At 38.4% G+C, this 20,333-nt stretch overlaps 1 long non-coding RNA gene across 1 annotated transcript; it reads left to right on the top strand.

The window, feature by feature from the left end:
* Nucleotides 1-4,867: 4,867 nt before the first annotated feature.
* On the top strand, nucleotides 4,868-19,291 carry LOC114000214. Its single transcript, XR_005565909.1, has 4 exons — nucleotides 4,868-5,110; nucleotides 6,203-6,455; nucleotides 8,734-8,959; nucleotides 19,026-19,291. It is a non-coding gene; the product is annotated as an uncharacterized LOC114000214 (long non-coding RNA).
* Nucleotides 19,292-20,333: the final 1,042 nt, after the last annotated feature.

Raw genomic sequence — 20,333 nt, 5'->3', positions numbered from 1 at the left:
GTCAGTCCAAAATTTCCAAATAGGTTTGCTGATGTTTGTTGGCAGCTTTTAACTTCAGCTGGAAGAAAAGAGCCTCTTTTCTCCACAAACCAGAATTAATCTGTAACGCTTTTCTCCTCCAACTCAAGTGACTTGTGTTAAGGGAGCAGCTTTCAGACAAGGACCTTGGACCAAGTCCTGTTTGGGTACAGTGGAAGATTTCCAGCTGCATTTTAAAGCACCATTCACCTCTTGTGTCTGAACTGTTAATTTGCAGTGGGGTCACTCCCAACTTACACTACTGCTAGGACTTTAATGGTCTAAATAACTGCACCTGCTATGGTAATGAAAGTGTGCATAAAAGCTCAAGTAATTTAGAAAATTGGATATTGTGTTGGGGTGGGGAGAAGGAGAGAAAGGTATAAGGGGCAAGAACTTGGTCAAAAGAAACAAAGATTTCAGATCACTTGCTGTATTATTGCTACAGTGTTATCAATGCTGCTAATGCTTTCAGTACTTTACCAACTGTATTCGGCTTTGTAGTTGAATGTGTTGCAGAGTGGGAGGGTTTTTTGAGTAAGAAAAGAGGGAATTAGAATAATGGTTATTTAAAAGCAACCCTTCCTATTATTTTGCTGGCATTTTTTTGAGACTGTGAGGTTTGTTTAAGACCAATCCCTAGCAAAAAATAGGCCATCGGATGTCCTTGAATCATAAAATCACAGGGAAACAGGACTGGAAGGGACTTTGAGCAATCCATTCCTTGCTCCAGTCTGCAAACATGTATACCAATGTGATTCCAGATAAATGTTTGTCTAACCTGTTTTTGAAATCCTTTGCAGCCTCCTCCAGCAATCTATCCAAGTCCTTATTATGCCTACTGTAAAAAAAGCCATTTCTGATATCTAATCTAAAACTCCCACCTGCAGTTTACACCCATTACTTCTTATCATACCATGCTGGGCACGAAGAACAGCTTAATTCTCTTCTTCTCTGAATCCATCTTTTATGTATTAGATAACACTTGCATTCTCCTGTGTGTGCCTTTTTGTGTACATCTGGACTTGGATGAAAATAGGTTAAAGGAAAAAATGAGAAAAAATTACATTTCTGCCTGAGACAGTCATTTTAGCTGATCAGGCAGCAAGTGGCTGAAATGGAGGAGTTGGAAAATGCTGGGCAGGGCAGGGTGATTTGCTTAAGGCAATCTGAGGCCCTAAACATAGTGCATGAGAGAGAGGCTGGTGCCTGCCATGTGTTACACATCTCTTATGACAGTGCCTGTTTGGCATTTCTGTCTCACCTGCCCATGTCTCAGCCTGTATCTCTCACCCGTCACCTGAACTGTGGCCAGGAACTGTAGGTGCTTCTGTCAAGCCTGATTTTCAGGGATTAAGTTGGTTCTCTGTTTCCATTTTTAGTTCTCTCCATTTCAGAAGTTAGAGAAGGGTAAGAAAAAGCAGGGACTGAGAAATGTGGTAGCTGGTAACCGCCCCACCGTCCTTAATTCAGTCCTCAAATGTCAAACTCCAGATATAGGAAATATCCAGGAAATACCTTCTTCCTTCCCTCTTCACATCTTACAGGTCCTGGCAAAGGTCCCCAAAACTCTGTTGTCCAGAATTATCCCAAACATGAGTCCCTGGCTACTCTGCTCCAGACCAGTATCCCTTAGCATGCATACTACAGAGGCTTCCCAAGCATCCTGCAGACGTTCCAAGGCTCTTAGGAGCACCAACCTGCTTTCATGGCACCCTTTGACTATCTACTGTGTCCTCTCCAAAATGTCCACAGCCATGCCAGCCTCATGGTATTTGTTCAGACTGTTTGGCATCTAAAAACTGGAGCTTTATGGTTATATAGATTACACATATGGTAGTCTGTATAATTGCAGGTAGTTTACTTGGTGCTGCCTATGCTTTGGATGCATGGAGCAGCTCTCCAGTATTCCAGGTGTAAGGCATACATGTGGGTGGGTGAAACCAGCCAACCAGATACACTCCTCATCTCATGGGGTCGTTTGTGGGACGAACACTGGTTTGTGCCTTTGGAGCTGACATCTGAACAAAGACACAAAGCATTTCACACGATTTAAAGCTGTTGTCTGCAAACCTGAATAGTCACTGATTATTCTGGAGTCACATTTTCTTTTCTGTGATGAAGACCACAAACTTACTTTTAAATTTAAAACTATGAAAACTCATGTACTTCTGCTAGTTGTGTAATTCTGAGAGCTGGGACCTGAAGCATAAGGTTATAGTGCTATTTATACTGCCGAAATGTTTAGACTTTCTTTGAGTGAATGGGTATTTTACAAAGGGGAGAGGAAATAATTGTTTCTCGTGTCACTTAATTTTTGAAAGAGAAAGCCTATGGAAATTATTCCTCAAGTCCCTGGAGTCTAGAATTGCCTCATTCCACTCTAGCGGTGAACATACTTCACAAATGTGCAGTATGACAGAATCTTACCTGTAGGCTAAATTTCAAAGACAAATCTCCATTTTGCTAGTTTCTAAAAGAACAGTTTGTATTAACTCTGACTGAATGTTATTTTTATTAAGGAAACCATTTCCTGGTCTTGGAATGGGAGTGACTATTAATATTATGGGTATAGGAATTGGTATTATCTCTGATTATACATGTCTGTTTTTAAATGAACCTGGAGAAGTCCCCCAAGTGTTTTATGTTGGTAACTGTGACACCCAGTGGTTATTTAAAGAATTATATAAATGTAGTACAGACAACTGCAGTGAACCTAAAGGCTACACAAAATGCTGAGGTTTACACAATAAGTGTGGGCTTTTAAAAGTAGTATTCTTTTCCTTGGTAATGTGTACAGATAGTAAAAATAAGCTATTTTAGGAGTTGTAAGGCTTTCATCCGTTTAGTTTATGTTTTGCCATATTTAAAACCCACACATACATATATATCTTTGTATTTTCTTGTACAAAACTTTTTCATACGTTGTGAGACTGAGGTTGCAGTTCTGGTGAAACGCTGACAAAAAATAGCTTCATCGCTATGAAGTATGAAATGGCTTTTAATTCTTGTCGGCAAAAAGCTGGCTCAGAAGAAGTATGGGAGATAAAAGAACCTTGTTTCCTCTCCTTTGTTTGCCACTGACTCATTGTGTGGCTTAGAACAAATTGCTTGTGTGCATGGCTGATAAGTACTTCATAAAGGTGCAAGGTGTAATTAGTATTAATCTAGGTGGCATTCACCTCCAACCATTTATGCCACAGTCAAGAATGATTAAATTATATGCTGTGTATAATGCATCATACTTATATTGCAAAGCATAATATTACTTTATGAGCTGTGTTACAGAGCTCTGAATACATATACCTGGTAAATGAGAAATTAAATTGTATTCTTTAGAGATCACTGACCATAAAATATTTACTCCTGGGGGCATGTTTTAAATAAAGGAATAGCATCAAAATTCAGAATATCTAATTGCAGTGGACCAAGCAGCATGTGCCCATTATATATATATATATATATATGTGTATGTATATATATATAAATCTATCTACTGTTTGGAAATGTCTCAGGGAACTACTCAGGTAAGAAGAGTTACCCAGCAAAAGGAGCAATGTCACAGGGCATCCTCTTATAAACCTGGAGATTAGACAGAGCTGCAAAGTCAGTTACTGCCTAAGGCCCTTTTTTTTGGCTGCATTAGCTGCAGCTACACTGTGTGCCTCAGGAGTGCACTTCAGCTCCCTGAGTGTGTGTACCCTGTCTACATCCAGGATTGGGATGACATCTGTATTCCCACCATTGATTCATCTCTATCCAGTTTTCATGCAGAGAAACTGTGACTAGAAAGGGAGCAATGAAACGTGCTGGCGAGTCCACTTGTATCAGGGTGAGGAGAGAACCAAGACAGACAAACTGACAGACATACACAGACACAAGCTGAAAGGCTGTGTTACGCCATCATTTTGTAAGAACATCAATATTAATTTTTTCACGCTTTTTTTAATAGTTTCACATTTAAAAGTATCATATGAAATATTTGTCACTAAATCCTTAAATGCTGAATTCAAGATAAAAATACCTTTCAAAACTGCACATGTTGGACCTAAATTTATTTATAATGAAAAATACAGAGTTTTTATATGTCATTATTTGCAATTCTGTAACATTTACTAGTCCTGGTTTCATACCCTGCTGCCCCAATCTTTACAAGGACACAAAAAGATAGAAACAGGTAGAAAAGTGTGCCCAAAGAAAATTAAATAATGCTTGATAAAGTGCACTGTTTACTGTGTTGCTAACAGATTGTCACCTGGTGTTGTTAACTGCAGGATGAAGAGTGTTTTTGTCTTCCAGCTTCTGATAAGAACAAGTGTGTGTGATACAAGGTTGTTCTAACATAAGAATATATACTGGTGCTTACTGATATACTAACACGTGTATACACTTGGCACAATTCTAGTCTAGTCTCCGGAAGGAGCTCATGAGCAGATCTTTCGCTCTTTAAACTAACCCTGAAATATGGATATTTGCTACAGAAATTTGGTTTTGCTTAGTGTCTCTCCACTATTTATTCTGAGTTTGAATGACTTGGATTCTGGCTCTAGGTCATTGATGCCTGCTCTTGTTTTGTTTTGGTTTTTATCTTACATGTAGCTCATTTCAATCCTTCCACTAGCTTGTTTGTTTGTTTTGGTTTTTAGCCTTAAAAAGCTGGATTTTATTCCTCAAAGACTGGACAAGTCACGTTAGAAACTAGTTTGTCTTCTGCTTTGTTTATAGCATATTTTGCTAGCCAGCATAAACAAAGCCTTGGGCAATTTGCCATCCTATTCTAGACAGGATGTCTAACAAGTGGAGTAAGTGCAAGGTCTTTTGTTTACACTGTGAACTGAGTTTGGAGTTTTTTGCTTCCCAGTTCAGTATTCTTTATTCTAAGAGTGTTTTCTTATCCTCTGAGGAGAAAGTTACAACTCACAATGTGCAAATCTACATTTTTAGGTGAAAGAACATCCAGATATGTACTAGATTAAATGTGTTCCAATACTCGAATCACAGGAAAAAGAGTATGCTGAGAGAAGAAAGAAGTCTGACTTGTATGTTGGTATTCACCTTAGTTTATGTGTTGGGAAGAGCATACTTGAAAGACGTGAGTAGTGATGTATTTTACCCCTTCCTACACACTGGGGCCTGGCATGCCCTGGAAGAGAATCTCCTAGTAATTGTTATTAATTGCTATGATGTAGCACTCCAGTGGCTCATGAAGTGTCTCTGGTGTCTTACTGAAACTGAATGTTTCAGATGAAACATAAATATCATAAAATACAGTTTTCTTAATAAAGCAACACCCCTACTGATTAGCCAGTGCCCTGAGGTCTAGTGATAATAAGACCTTCTGACTTAAACCTCCATGCTCATCCCTCTGCACACTCCCTTCTGTGACAAACCAGCTCTTCCAGCACTCAACTTTATTTCAATAGTTAAAAATTAGCTCCTTGTTCTCAAGAGCATCAAGGTCTGGCTGTCTGCAAGTGGTGGCTGCCAGATATGCACATAAATTTATTGATTTCAGGGAGAAAAACAAGAAAAGGGGAAAGAAGAGAGCTTAGGGGTGGAAAAAGAGCAAGAAAGTGGCTGCAGTAGCCTGTTAGCAGAGTGAGCCAGAGTGCTCTGTTGGGAGATCAAAACAAGTGGATCCACCCTCATAATCTTCTTCTTGCACAACCCCTGACATGGCTATGTGTGGCTGTGTTTCACCCTGAAAAGAGGTGAATAGAGGACAGACTGCTGACTTACACAACGTGTAGAGGAGATAGAAATGAATTTTCAGACAGCTCCTGCAGCCAGTTCACTGAGTAAAATAACAAGTATAAAGGATGTAGTAAGCAAGTTGATTTTGCATCAGAGTGCAACTCATTTAATAGTTATCAGGCCAGACTCTTGCCTTCTGGTGTTATGAATGCTGGGATATAAAAATAAAATGTGTGAAATACAAAACAGGATTTCTAGATGGTGGGAGTGAGCAAGATTTTATTAAGGATATTTGTTTAAATACTGCTACAGAAGATGTAATACAGATCATACCATTTCACTAAGTCACAGGAGTTCAAGAGTTGAAAATGGCCATTTAGAACTTGGATGTATAAATAAGTGTCAGAGAAACTGAATAAGTTCTTTTCTCTTGAAGTTGAAAAACCTTCTCAGACACTACAAATGACAGAAATTTCATCTTGTTCACCAGAAAGCCTTTCCAGAAGTGTCAGTGACTCATAGATTCAATGTCAGTCCTAAAAGCCTTCCAGCATGAGGAGAATATGAAATGATGAAGCATCCTCTGCGGCACATCTACTTGAAGTACAGCACAGTGCTCTTTTAGCACCCATGGCTTCAGGAATACAGGCACTGAACACCCCTTTTCACAGCAAGACAGGATTGTCTCTTCTCTGTGGAATTTTTTGTTTGATTTTTTTCATCTTCAAGCGCAGATAGCCAAGGTAGGAAGTAACTGACTGATTGGTTACTTGTGACTACTGAACAAAGGTCCCTTTAAAGAAATGTCTTTGAGTGTAAGCAAAGTTATCAGTTGTTAACCTACTGTTGATTTGCATTAGAAAATCACTTAGACATTCTTCCTCCAAAAGTCCTGTCTGCTGCTTTGCAGAGGCTCAGATGGGGCACTGTAGCTTTGCTTCATCATCACTTACATTGCGTAGTATTCGAGGAGGAGTACAAGGAAGGGATGAGAGACCAACAGAGAAATGAAAATAAATTAGGGATATAATATATCAGCCATTGATTATAGCAGAATTTTAACCCAGCTGTGCTAGAAATGTATTCTGTTAGTTTGGACAAGCCATTGCACCAACTGACACCTCACACCCTTATTTGATTTAGGACAGAAGTTTCATGATTAGCTTAAGCCAATCTGAGACTGTACTGCTGCCAAAGGGACATTCCTCCTCCTTCTTACATCAGACCAGGCACCCACATGACCATACAATAAACTGATCCAACTGAAAACCAGCCCTGGGGAAAAAAAAAAAAAAAGAAGCAGATATTAGTTTTTGATTGAGTCTGGAAGTTAAGCAAGCTCACTGTTCCGTCTGAAGGTTGCTGGGGCTAACGAAGTGGATGGACTGGGAACAAGCAGCTAGAGGGACAGAGAGGTTAGAAAATCGCCCTCAGTGGCAGTGAGATTCAGCAGGTGAGTCTTATTAAGTGGGTACCTTTCCTTTAGCACGCAGCGTGGCCCAGGAAGGTTTGCTCAGTAGAGAGAAGCAGGTTGTGCTGCCACCCCAAGAGCTGTGCTGTATGCATTAGAGGGGTTGTGTTTTGGGTTAGCTCTGGGCTTGTCCCCTGCAGGAGCCTGCTGTATTGGGTATGCTCCTGGAGCATGTCTTCCAATTTAGGTGATAACAAAAACTTATGGAGATGCACCCACTGTGTACCTGGGGGTACCACTGGTAGTAATATTTTTTGAGACCTCTAGATGCTATCATCATAGGACAGTAGAGCCCGTTTAAACTCTCTTTTTGGGGTAGAGAGGCAGGAATGTAGCAGACCCAGCGCTGAGCAAGAAAAAAGAGACCACAAAGATTTCATGTGGTTTTATCCCCACAAGAGACTGAGTCTTTTCTGTGGTCCTGCTTTCAAGCAATGGAGGAGTGCCAAGGTCTCTGTGGTTCCCATTGGCGATGGTGCACTCAATGCTTTTCCCATTTGTGATTATTACCAACAAAAAGCTCTGCTTTTCTCAGCTCCTGGATGCTTCACCAAAGTAGTCTGTGGACTCACATTCTGGTTTAAATGTGCCTTTTTGAGCAGCATCCTTAATTTGCCCTTTGGGGGTGTTTTGTGCTGTTCAGTGTATTTAAGCACTTATATTTTTCATGGGCCACTCTGGTAGTTAAAGACAGCAGGGGGCACCAAATCTGCATAGTTCTGTTAAAATTACAGCATCCAGGTCCATGCTCATAAAACTGAAGTTATTATGTATTCTCTCAGTTTAACATCCAGAATTTTGTTCAAGTACTGATGTTTTCTAAGATACCTGCTTGATTCTCAGGAGCTGCAGTGGTGAAAATGGAGGTCGAATTTTCACAGAGGTATACATCTGGGCCAGCAGCAGACCTTTCTCCTGCCGGTTGACATCCCACTCCCTTCCCTACTTAGTGTAGGCTCCAGAGCTCATGCTCAGGATGATGCTCTCTCTAGTACTTAATTCAGGAAGCCGTTTGTATTTACAGAACTGAAGGCTTTGCTTTTCAGTTCCAAAGTATCCTAATATTGGTGTTGTGAAAAGATTTTATGCTCAAGTCACAAGTTTTGGACTTTCTAATGAACTGATCTTCCCAATGGCCATGCAAAATGTTCTCAAATCTAGAATAAGTGATGTAGCTTAACTCTGCCTCTGTTCTTTTGCAGAAGCTGGAACTCATTTCTTTCAAATTTTTAAGAAAAAATTCTCTGCAAAATGAAAATGAAACACAAAATATATTATCTCATGGTTCTTTGAATATTGGTTTAAATGTAATCTGTGAGGATGAATCTGATTCAAAAGCCTTAATGTGAGTGGTTCACACTCATGAAACACCTGTGGGTACACTCAGAAAAGTAAAACCTATTATTTCTATATATAATATGTATGCATTATTTGTATTTTAGACACACTTCAGGATTGGATCCTCATTTGATAACATACAAAGAAAAGTAATGTTGCAGTTTGATAGACACTTTAAGAAATCTATTAATTGGGCTGTATTTCTATTACAGCCAAGGACCAGAAAGATGAAAAAATGTGTTCAAACCTTGTTGAGATGGTCACCACATAATTTTTTTCCTGCCCTGCATGCCTGACCTTGGATTTCTATTCTTCTAGATTTAAAATCCTTCTTTGAAAAATCAGACCACAGAGAGAGACAATGAAGCAGAATAGATAGTCATGCAACTAAGAAGACAACCTGGGTCTGAGACATGACTGCTCATTCTGTGGCTTTTGGTAAGTCATTTTAGTGTCAGATTCATAAAATAATTTAGTTATTTGAATTTTAAGTTTGGCTTGTTAGGTGCATGCCTAAGTAAGGCTTATTTATGTATTTTAAATGCAATTACTCGTTGGATAAAATAGGTAAACAACATACCTGCTAAGCCTTCCAGAACAACACGTTCTGGAAGGCAATTGCCATTTTTTCAGACAGCAAGAAAAGAACACCTTGTTGTTGGGTGACCAATACTTGATGAGAGTAGCTGCACATTAATGTGCATGTCAACAGCTTGGGTAAGTATCTAACAGCACCTGTCCTGGTCTGTGCTGAACTGGTGGCACATGCTCAGCTGATCTGTACATATATAGTCTGTCCAGTATATCTGGATTCAGTAATATTGGCAGATCTGAAAAAAACAGAGAGAGAGAAATCAAGTGTGGTTTCCCCCAAGGGGATATCTCATTACTGGACTACTCTTCATGATTGCTTTACTGAGCATTTCCTCTAGGGATTCACAAATCTTGTATTTTTGTGCAGTTTCACAGATTCACTGACCTTACAGCATTATTGTGAAGAGAAATACATTAAATATTGGAAGAAGTCCTGATACTGCCTGATAATGAGGATTGCATAAATATCTAATGTAAATAGTCTCCACATTATCATTGATTTTTTCATAGAAGGTTTACACCCTTGAACTTTTGGCTTCATTTGTCCTACTCACAATAGCAGGTTAAAATAATTATTTCAAAACCATATTTTACAGTCACCTGTCAAAAACTGTGTAGGACTCTAAATAACAGATCTGGATGGTTCCTTAATCATCTGCAGGTAATCATCTGCATTTCTTCTGTCTCCATAGCTCTTAAACCTTGTCAGCTTGGACATCCCTGGAAGTGTTCAGGGTCAGGTTGGATGGGGCTTTGAGCAACATGATGGATTGGAAGATGTCTCTGCCCATGGCAAAGGGGTTGGACCAGGTGATCTTTAAAGGATCCTTCCAACCTAAACCTTTCTATTTGTTTTGTGATTTAGAGTGTGTTAGCTAAGGTAATGAGTCTCTGGTTTGTAATTTATAACCAAAATCTAACTAAACATCCAGTCTTAGACCTTGGATGCAGTGTGCATGGCATTTTCAAAGGTAGGTTATGGAAGCATGATTTGCTTGACATTTTTACATGACTTTTAGTATCATGTTGGGAACATGCAAGTTTAGCAACATATTCTCAATTTCACATCTTTATCAATAGAAAAGTCTTTCTAATTCCTAATGTAAATCACATTTTATATTTTAAGACCATTACATTTTACTCAATCTGTAGTGGGCAAAGAATATTATATTATATTTCCACACTTACTACCGCTTTACATATCTGAAGACTGTTTTCATGTGTGTCTTCAGAGTTTTCTTTAGGTAGAATGAGCTCAGTTCTTTCTGCCTTATCTCCAAGGCTGATATGTCTAATATCTCCTGAATTATCTCAAACATGTGAACATAGTTTTCACAAGTGTAACGTTCCAAAATGTCACTACTTCACATCTTCAGTGCTGCATTCTGTCTTATATATCCTAGTACAATATTTTCTGCTTTCATTCCAGATTTATTCCATTTGTGATAAAACATGCAACTATTTTTCTGAGTACTGCTGCATCATGTTGGGAAAATGCAGCTGGTTTTGCTATTATTTTTTACTATTCATGATTCACTGTCTAAATGAAAGGATTTTGTACATAACATTCCACCTTAGGTCTAGCACTAGTCAAAACTCCCATTAATATTTTGGATAACACAGAGAGGATTATCAAATAGCATTCAGCCATCAGCTGCAGAGGATCCCTTAACTGCCTGTGAAAGGGTAGGATATAAATTGAGAATCATCATGACAAGTTAAGAAATCAGTATGAAAAGTATATGCAACTCAACAAAGAAAAGCAAGAGCTACTTCATTTAGGTAGGAATAATTAAATACACAATATTAAGAGTGGTAAAAATCAGACAGCACTGTGAAACAGATCACAGAGTTAGGATATACGACTTTATTGCTCATTCCTTCCCAAGACCTGCTACTTTGTTATAGAAAGAATTTAGTTTCCTTTCATACAATTTTACCTAGATTAATCATCGGTCCTCATTATTTCTTTCTTGCTCTCTTCTTGTTACTTGTTTAATTTAAATTAACAGAAAAATAATGGAATAAATAATTAAACATGCAAAAACGTTGATCTTTTTAAGGCTATTCCCTTTGCTTAAGATGGTTTTTATCTTTTCCAATCTTCTATCTTTCAGGATTTCTCAAATATCTAGTCAGTCTGAGATTACAGCCACTTCTAAAATATAAAGCAGACTGAAGATATATGCCAGTCCCTTGAATAAACTGGCTTTCCTGTAGGGACATTTCATGCATATCTCAGACTGTCTCAAAATGTTCTGTAGTATTTAAGAAACATTTTTCTTGGTGTCAAAGATAGTAAAATATTAGTTATTGTTGTGAAAAAGCACATTTTCATATCAATACCATAAAACTTGCGTGCTGAAGCAGAATCTCATTTAAGAAGTTGTATAGACAGAAGGATGAATGTCTGCTGTTAGCACCTGTGAATCTGACAGATATTCAGATATGAAATCGTGTGGTGATCTACTTTCACAATATAGCATGACAGTAAATTCAGATGCCTCAGATTTGAGGCCCAAAATTGCAGAGTTTGGAATTCACATACGATGTTCAGAGACAGAAGACATTAATTAAGTTAATAAAAAAGACAGTGCATAAAATGAGTTTATATGACTATGGTCCATGCAGCCTTGGACCAGAATGCTGTCAGACAATTGTTCTTAGTTTATCTGGAGACTCCCCCCACTTTTGTTTCACACCTCACCTAGGAATTCAAACAGGTTGAATATATCTTTGCCTTGCAGCACTGTTAAATTAATGTTCCTATAACTGGAGTTTCTAAACTCAAAGTTACCTTTTTAAAGAAGACCCTGGCCGTGTAGTGGGGGAAAATGGAAGATTTCATGCAGTTTTGTAGTTAAAAGCATATTTTTATTTACTTAAAATGAAGTCCTAAACCTGATAACAAAGAATATTGACAAATACAATCAAAAAATTGCAAACAGCGTAATGTGTTTGGTTTACATTCAGGCCTGGCAACCCTGCAGGATGAAATAATCCACATAGGATAATTTTGGAATGGTAAAGGCATAGACGCTCCCCAGTGCAGTTTCTGGATTTTAGTGAGGAGGTACCATTTGTTAGAGCAGAAGGGTAATTAAGTTTTTGTTCCTCTTCGCTTGCACCAAGATGATTAGCAGGGGAATCTCATTCTTCTGAGTTTTGCAAGGCAGACACTTTTCTGGTAAGAATTGAATTTGCTTATTTCAGACAGTCTGGTAAACAACCATCAGAGGACAACTTCTCTCAGCTGCTGTGTCAGGCTCACTGCAGTGTGGGCACACTGTGCCATGTTCAGCTATCTTAGTTGCTCAGGTGAGTAGTTAGTTGGTAGGCAGATCAAACTGTTTACTCAGCTACTTAAGCTCATTTACAGTAATTCTACCTCCTTGCTTGGGATACACTAGTCTCTCCTCTTCAAGGCAAAAAAGAACTCAGTAACGCTGTTTGTGGATATAGGTCATGTTAATTAATTTTCCTAGTGACTTTTGTTAAATTTGTGATATAATTTTTGTGAGAATTTACATGTCATTAATTCACACTATTCTTGCTGAGATGCTTCAGTTTGAAAGGAAAACAACTTACTGTACTTTCAAAGCAAGATTACTTTCTCCTAGCAAGACAAAGTGGCCTTAGTGGGAACTAGGGCAGCTAAGCTGCAGTGCTTGGAAATTTACACTCTAATTATCATGAATTAGCTTCTCCATCTGGGCCAGAACAAATATGTGAAGAATAGTCAGAAGGTTGTCCAGTGCATTACCTTTTCCTGCTGTATGATCTTCATTGAATGCATGTGTGTTTTCTGGTCATACTGTAATCATTGCAGTGGAAAACCCTTTTGCAGTGTAAATTAGCAAAAATGCTTGTTGATTTTCAGTTATTTTAATGTCCAAAGTATCCCTCAAAAGGTAGCATACATATATATGTAAGTTACAGTAGTAACTGATAGATCATTAACATGAATTGGAAATACCAGCACTGCTAAAATATCATATTTGCTTCCATTTCCAGACAGAGTCTTCTAGCTTGGCTACCTTCAGCTTTGCTTGTGTTAATTGTTTCAATGGATACTGAATTATTATGACTCAAATGAATGCTTCAGAAGCCAAAATAACCCCTCACCTGAATACTTGCTGAAAAAAATTTTTATTTTAGAACACTATGTCCACAAAGCAAACCTGCCTGGAGTTAGTTTGATTTTGAGAGTTGCTTTACTTGCAATCCAAAGCAAACAAAATCTGTTAGAAAAAAAGAAAAAAACTTCATTTCTATTATGTGTTTTTTCACAGCAGTTTATAGGTCAACAATTTATGTAACCCAGTCAGCAAGAAATGCATATATAGCATCTACATCTTTGAATCAATTAGCTGTCTAATGTCAAGGTAATTACATTAATATAAGGCTGTTGCAGGCTCAGGGAGGAGAGAGCTTAGTTTCTCTACAGAAGAACTAAATGCCTTGAACAGAGAATAAGACTGTGTGTGTGTGTGTGTGTGTGCATGCAGTACTTGTGAGTCATGACAGTTTCTAAAAGGCTGTTTAACTTTCTGAAATTGATGTGAGTCATTGTTCTCTTCCCAGGTAATGACTAGTTAAGATCATATTTAGCTCTTCCATTTCTCTAGTAACCTCTGAAACTAGTATTTCATTGATCTTCCATTGAACAGCTACCTCAGAATCCTCAGTGACAAGTGAAGGGTTTATGAAAGAATACAAGATAGTTCCATCTGGAGAGCATAGATGACTAGAGCTGTCACCTGTTACTGCTCAGCCACTTCTATCACATTAAAGTGACAACTGGTTTAACAAAAGAAAACCCTGTACTGAGTGTTTAATGTAGGTACAAAACATTCAGGACTTGGAAAAAGGCAACTCCGAATGACACAGAATAAAAATAAGTGCCACAAGGGCAGACTTTTTACTTATGACATCATAAACACTGTTTCTCCTAGAGTTACACTGAGTATTTCACTTGGCATCCTGAGTAAACTAAAGATCTAGACCGCAACTTATCTGACCCTTATGGTTTAGGCAAGTTTAGTTAGACATTTCAAGATAACAAAAAGAAAAAGAATGAGAGAATCACAGAATAGGTCAGGTTGGAAGAGACCACAGTGGGTCATGTGGTCCAACCTCCCTGCTCAAGCAGGGTCATCCTAGAGCAAGTTACTCAGGATTGTGTCCAGATGGCTTTTGAATATCTCAAGGGAAAGAGACTGCACAACCTCTCTGAGCAACCTGTTCCAGTGCGTGGTCACTCACACAATAAAGGTGTTCTTCCTCACGTGCAGAACGCAAATTAGGAGACTTGCGGTACAAAATCCACTAGAACCTCCAACCGGAATTGCAAACCTTCTGTTCTTTGTAAGAGATGGGTAGGTTGCAGAGAATGATCTTGTCTTGCTGGTTTTGCTTCAGACTGGAAATATTTTATATGATGTTAAAGCCAAGATGGCTAATGTATTAAAGGTTTATATTTAGAATAGGAATGATCTTCCAGAACAGCGTTCTCATGAGATTTCTTGCTAAACATGTTCCTACTCCTCCATTGCCACCCCCAACCTTTTCTTCTGGTATTTTTCCAATTCACAATATGAATTCTTCAGTACTTGTTGTCAAATGCTAAAATAGTTTTTATAAGGGACTTTAGCTGAAGTGACTAGAAATTCTAAGTGATACAGAGTGCTATAATCATTAGTTTTACTCCTAGAGTTAAAAATATCCCTATTTATAGGGGTTTTATTTTCTCTGCTTCAATATGGGGAATATGTTTCAAAGTTACAAAAGCTTAAGGCATCAGTTCAGACAGTCTTTACTTAAATTCAGTGTTTGATAAAGAGTTCTGTTATTGATGTACTAATAATACAAGTCATGTTTTTTGGGCAACTGATTTATTTTTTCCCTTTAAACAGAGGTAAGTCAAACCTGATACTAATTTATCAAGTTTGAAGACAAGGAGGCAGTGTAATAAGGGTACTGAGCTGACAGCAACCACTCCATTCCTGCTGTTGCTGCAGCACGTGATGCTGTATGTTTGCATGGCCTCTCCTTCCTTTTACATCATAGGTGTGCCCACCTCTCATAAAACTGCATCAAAACCAACTTTACTGAATAAATACAGCCATAAAATTATGTTTATGTATTCATTAGTCAACACTGTTATTTATGCAGACCATATTGTAACTATTCATTTATGTGTGCAAGTTAAAAATGACTAATACCGTTAATTCAGTTAGAACACATATGTCAATTTAGTGAAATACTGATTTTTTTCTAAACTATAGCAAAGACACCAGGTCTAGATTTACTGCACCAGATTGTTGTTTTCGGGACAGCAGGGATAAGCATTCAGTATCAGTCTCAGTACAAAGAGACAAACAGGAAGAGCATTTAGTTTCATATGAGAGAATTTAATCATCCTCTGAGAAGGAGAACTGTTGAAGGGCATCACATATTTGTCTTTGTTCTGGCATGTCTGTTCAGAATGTTGGAGCCATAAGGTGTGGAGAGCATCAGCAGGGCTTGTAGATTAGCAGAGTGTTACAGGCTCTGGGGTAGGAAAAAATGAAACATCTTTAAAATCAGAGGAATTTGGCTCAGAATGTTATTTCAGTGTTTGGACAAATGCATATTTTATGCAATTTTTCCTATTAGCATAACTAGCTCTGCAGGACCTTCAGCGACTGATGAAGGATTTCTCATAAGTTACTTGTTCAGAAAATTTGATATTCCTCTTTCATTCCTTTGATGGAATTCAGTTATTCAGAATTGATAAAGCTGTAACCCACTCCCTCCCCAGCGCAGACACAAATTAAATTCCTTCTTGGCAGGATTCAGTAATGTTAGCAAGCATTCCTTGTGTACAGTTTCCATGTATTGATTTGAAGGATATTAGGTAATGTCAAAGGCAATTAAGACTGGTTCAGATATATGTTAAGGCCTTACTTTCTACTCCCTGCATGGGCTCTCATTTTTATGTTATGCTTTCTCTCCAGACTAAGGGTCTTGAACAGTTCACAAAAATGTTCTTTGGAAAAAAAGGTAGATGTGTTATTTCACCAATGTTGAAAATCTTACTACTAGTTTAAGGAAGGCTCCTGCCTTTCATGTATTTATTGGAAGAACTTCACATCTGGAAGGAGGTAACTTTTGAAAGATGAACATGAATTCTGCTGCTGCCATGAATAATTAGGGTCTTTGGCTAATTCTAATCCTTTGGAAAATGTCACATAGTTATTAGAGAACTGTTGAAATTAAGCAAATCCTCATTCCATTTCACTTTAAAGGAGGACCTCCCCTGCAATTGCTTTGTCAACTCGCTTTTTGCTACTCTGTCTCGGAACTAAGAGCAGAGATCTTGTCTTTCTGGAGTGCTTAAGTATCCTGTCAGACATTTCAGCACTGGTAAGGAAGCAGTCTTGATGAACTCCCAGAAGATAAAAGTTGAATTTGGAGTAGTTAAGGGAGTGGGAGGCAGTAGATGGACCAGGCTGAGAGTATAAACTAGCAAGAAGATAAGGGAAAGACAGGCTAATGGGAAAGAACTGTGCGGTAGAGGGGCGGAGGAAGCTGGAGCAATAGAGCAGAAAAGCACAGCTTAGGAATTGAGAGGTGCAGTGATATCTGTGCTCACAGAATCGGTCCGCTAACCCTGCAGATAATGCAAAAACTCACAGATACCCTGATGACAAACACTCTTCTATTAGCTAGCAAGTTATCACTAACATGCAGAGTCAAAATGTGTGTTGTGCCTCTGTGGTAACCAAACCATGGGACAGAACAGTTACTGAGATCACTCAGTTCAGGTGAGTGATCTGAGCTGCAAATCTTAAGCCTCAGTTTTGCCAGTGGCCATGAGGGACATGGGTGTGATACTGTGTAATTCTGATACTGGCTGGCAAGTGAATAGTAGAAGCAAAGCGCTACAAAGTGTCATGCTCTGAGGAGTCTTATTTTGCTATTTAGGAACATTTCTGTATTGCATATTAATCTATGCTTTTGTAATTAAACATGGAGATTATAGCCTGACAGGAACCTTAAAAACTTCAACAGGGATGAATGTAAAGTTGTGTACTAAGGAAGGAATAAGCCCTGGAAATTATATAGGTTGGGACCTATTCAGCTGAAGATGACCTAAGACAGGCAGTGGAATAGGTTGCCCAGAGAGGCTGGGCCATCTCTGTCCTTGGAGGTTTTCAAGACTTGATCAGATGAAGCCCTGGGCAACAAATCTGACCTTGACTTGGCACTGCTTTGAGCAGGAGGTCAGACTAGAGACCTCCTGAGGTCCCTTTCGACATAAACTTTTCTATGATCCTGTGATAATGTAGTTAAAATTTATTCAACCAGGTCCTACAAAAGAAGGTGGGAACTGCTGGAAGTAAAATGAGATTATTGTCAGTGGGTTTGTGAACTATCACATTCCTGGTATCTGAAAATAAGACTTCATTAACAAAATGTCACTTGCCTTTATTATTGCAAAGGTAACCTTTTGAAAGTGAACTGACCATGCAGTAATGGAGTCATTTCATTTGGAATCTGCAGATAATCTGAAATAATAATGCATAAGACTATGAAATGCTTCTATTAATCTCTGTGGGATATTAGCAGTAAAGCCCAATGATAGCAATTTGTATATAAGCATTCTTAATAATTCAGTATGACTTAAGCTTCAAAAAAGAGAGAGTCAGATGTATTATTAAAAATACTTAATCTATGAATGACAGTTCTCTCCTATAATTAATGTAATGGCTTTTACTCTAGCAGGCACTCAGTAATATGTTACACTCAAAACTATACATTGTAACAATAATATATGAATCCTAAAACTATGAACCACCTTGGCTGAGAGCGTATCATCACCTTGTTGGTGGATTTATGGTGATTTAGCCTCTCACTTCGGGGACTACTGGTCTTTTAAAGACTTGTCCTTTAGGTTTATACAGTTGAGGTAATTATTTGGGAGTTGAGGGGACTCATTAGCAGTCCCTTCTCATCTCTGATGCCATTCCATAAATTAGCCATTGGAAATTTCTTTCGGTGCCTTCAAATTCTTTCATTATCTAGCACAAAAGGTCTTTTCCCATAAAATCAAGTGCTCCAAGACCTGCTAATGTAAGGACATCCTGAACTTGTGAATCTATTAAATCTGTTTTCACAATCTATTTTCACGATTGGATGTTGTTTGGTTTTGAGTGCTGTCTGTTGCTCACCAGATGAACTCCGTTATTATTTGTCTAATGACTGAATTTTTCTGGTCCCTTCATAGAGGTCCTCACAAAGTAAAAAGCCATCTTAAGTGAAGAAATCCCAAATCATGTTTGTGCTTTGACCTATGATCATAGTTGAAAAATGATAGCTTTGAAAATCAGCATCTGAGTATCTCTTGTACAAAAGCAGCACCACCATCTATCCTCTTGTGATGACTCTGTGTGAAATTGGGATCAGACTGTATTACAGTCATATTGTCCAACAAATATGCATGGTAAAGACATTCTTTACTGTTCAAAAGTACCAAATCTGAACAGTGATAGCTGTAGCATTCTGAAACTTAATCTGTCAAAGAAAGCGAGGCCCTTACAGTCTTTTGTAAAACATCTTTCTCCACGGGTTTTACAAACACACTATCATGATCTGCTTGTGGGTACTGTGGGATACAGCCCACGAAACCAGTTCATGTAAAAACTTCTTCTAGGAAGTGTTATTAAGCTTGAAGTACCTTACGTGACCCATCAACAAATACATTTAAAAGGAATAGCCCCTGGCTGAAGATGAGAGGAGAGACTACAAACCAATTTTTAATCAATCTGTACATAATTTATTTTCCATTTCTTACTGACTTTCTACTTTATTGGCAGTTTATCTCATGGTCCAGCTTTCTGACTAATTTTTGCTGTTGCATTCCCAGGTTACAGGTGTGTGCCACGGAGTAAGAACGGCAGTCCCTTCTGGAAATGGCTTGGGAATACCTCCTTGTATGGAGGAAGCAGGAGCATTTGTGAGATTTTGAAGACAGAAGAGTGAAAGATGAGGTGCTAAATCTGAGACTGTGGCTGTTAAAATGAGCTGCTGAACACCAGAGAGCAAGGATTACTGCATTGCCTAACAGACTGCTGCAGAACCTCTGAGATTTTTATTTCCAGTAATAAAAAAAGAAATCCATGTGCGTCTCAACATGTGGATGTAATGCTGTTTATTTGCGGAAAAGAAGTGTTAAAATAACAATTTTTGAAAGCAACAGTTTTTCCTAAAGGAAAAAAAAATACTTCTTATACATAAATTCTACATCCTATACTCTGTATTTTTCTAGTTTCTTATTCCAGATCCCTTCAGAGGATAATGCTGCATCCTCAGCTCCCACACCCTCCATCCTGGTCTCTGTGATAAACATTATTTCAAAGGAGCACAGCTGGGTGCTGGACTGTAATTTCTCATGCATCCAGGATCAGATCCATTAGTTTATGTGAAGGTTAGGACCACGACCATGGAAGTATATGGCGAGCTAATAGATAGACTGGTGTTCCTGCTGTGTTCACAGGGGCTTAAACCAGGGAGAAAATGGTCAGGCACATCCATATTATTTTCGCCTTTTGCTTCATGATTTGCAGTAGTCTCATTCATAAATGACAAAGGAACCTCACCCTGCTGTGAGGTCCTCATACCACAGAGAGCTGTAATGAGTTTGTAACAAGATGGAGATAAGGAAGACTTTTTAGTGATTACTCAGACAAATCTCTGAGTACAAATCAGAGATGTACTGAGTGAAGGGTATATCTTTCCATCACTCTCCATCACTTAAACGTCTGAGGATACTTAAGGTATTCTCATGGTGTTATGTAAGAAGAACTCAGTAAGACAAAAGTGTCCTAAATGCATCTTTATAGATTTTTTCCTTTCACTGTATGTCAGAAACTTTTGTAATTTGACAGCCACTGGCAATGATTAATGGCTAGCAATATGGCCAGGGGCAATGCATGTTTCAAAATCAGTACCAGGAAAGACTCTGTGATCTTTGGCTGTGGAACTGTCTCGCAAAATGAAAAATAAGTGTTTTGCCTGTGTGTTCGATAAAGAGCTCCAAATACATAGCTGGAATGTAGGTGAGAGACAGTGAAAAACAGCAGAATATTTACCTTGGAGTGTGATGCTAAACGGACATTTAATGGTTGTTTCCACTTCTGTCTTTCATGATAGCTAGAGTATATTTATATTTTTC

Source organism: Pipra filicauda, unplaced genomic scaffold (assembly GCF_003945595.2).
Source record: "Pipra filicauda isolate LSUMZ 115617 unplaced genomic scaffold, ASM394559v2 scaffold575_size278286_pilon, whole genome shotgun sequence".
NCBI lineage: Eukaryota > Metazoa > Chordata > Aves > Passeriformes > Pipridae > Pipra > Pipra filicauda.
Note: the sequence above shows the minus strand (reverse complement) of the source record. Positions and strands in the feature narration are given on the sequence as shown.